Source organism: Atta cephalotes, assembly GCF_000143395.1.
Source record: "Atta cephalotes unplaced genomic scaffold scaffold00013, whole genome shotgun sequence".
Taxonomy (NCBI): Eukaryota; Metazoa; Arthropoda; class Insecta; order Hymenoptera; family Formicidae; genus Atta; species Atta cephalotes.
The window spans coordinates 4,396,271-4,398,198 of NW_012130077.1; positions in this window are offsets into that span (position 1 = coordinate 4,396,271).

A 1,928-nucleotide genomic window follows, 5' to 3' on the forward strand; every position below is an offset into this window, starting at 1 on the left:
AACGTAAAGTAACTTAAACGTTAATTAAGTAACGTTAAACGTTAAGTTAAAGTAACGTAACGTAACGTAACGTAACGTAGTAGTAGTACGTACGTACTACTACTACTTACTTACTTACTTCTTCTTCTCTCTTNTCTCTTCTTTCTCTCTCTCTCTCTCTCTCTCTCTCTCTCTCTCTCTTGTCTCACACATTTTTTTAATTTTGTTTAAAATAATTTTTTTAAAGAATTTTAATCAATATTTGTCTAATTTCAATGTTCACATTTTATTATTAATATTGTTACTAACTATGTATATAATTATAAAGTTTGTGTTAATACTTTTTAATTTACATTAATATAAAGATGTCATCATTGTAGAGAATGCTCTTTCGCTTAATGTAAATTATGTACAAAAATTATGAAAGAATAACTTTAATTAATTTTTAAAAAAATTATTTGCTTTTAAAGTGCTTTTAACAATAGCTTTAAGATATATTCATTTTATGTCTTTAAAAAGATGAAACCTTGCAAATATGAAATATTTAGTAGATAATAATAAGATATTTCTCCTTTTTTGCCTTGTTTCGTTCCTTCTTCTCGCCTCGTCATGAATCATTCGATTCTTTTCATATCGACCATCGCAATAAGCCATCTTAAAGCTCACTTCGAGGTTCTCCTCTTAAATCTATTTCGCTGAAAGGACTATAAGGATCATAAGGAACAGGGACAAAGAATATAAGAACAAGCGGGCAATGAGATCAGCCGAACTCAATGTGCGTTTTTGAAACGTATAATTAATATACAATGACGGAATGAAAGAAAAATTAAAATAAAAGAGAAAGGAAAAAAATGGAAGGAAATATCGACGATGATCACATCGTTACGAAACGTCATTTCGCGCCCAAGGTGACCCAGAAAGTCATTTGAATTTAACCCGGGCTACGATAAATGGCAAACTTCGTCGACAAGCAGAATAGGACGTAGATTAACTGCGCTTTGTACCGCGGATCGATACAGTTACAATGAAACAGAAAGGCTAATGGATTTGAAACATGAATTTTTACGTTTGGTATTCCGCGAATGGAATATCCCATTTCAGTTGAGGAAGAATTCTGCAAATCGACATTTCAATATAATCCGGGAGCAATTGTATTGAATTAAACTTTTTTTATATTAGTCATGTACACTAAAATGTATTACTTTTCTTGCTTCATCTTATACGTAATTCGTAAGAATTACCATATACTTGAGATTTCGTGCTCAATTACGAAATGTAATAGCAGAGTAATCTATTTACGCAAACGTGATTGGCTATAGCAGCCGAAAGTAGTCCGCCGTGTCAGAACTTTCTGACTTAATATACGAGTTCCTTCGCGTTTTCCGACTATTATCGTCGGCTTTTTCGGACGATAACACCGGTTATCTCATTCTAGGACTCGTATTCTGACCTTTAACCGTTTTAAGCATTCAAACTACGAAGATTTCCATGGTACAGTATGGCTTTGGAATTGTCCGAGACAATTAACATTATCCGACAATACGATTAGCATGAATTCTTAACTCTTTCTTCGAAATAGTTAGTTCCCGGAATTTATTTTTATGCATCTTCTATGTCGAGTCTATGTGTTTGATCATTATACACTTATTTTTAGAAATTTCTTTATAAATTAATTACGTCAAACTTCGAAATTTGTCGCACAAACAAATTAATACAAAAATAAAAAGGATGATATCCCTTTGCTTGTATTTTTTGAAGATTGTTGCGAGAATTGGCTGTAATAAATTATCAAACTTATTCTTTATGACGAAATGTTCATCACATTCTTTCGTTCACTATCACAGTTCTGGTGAGTAAGCTCCTTAAACAAAAAAATTTTTAAAATTATATATTAGGTGTAGTAAAAAGAAATCCATTATTTTTTCATTCAATTTCATGCAAAAATAATG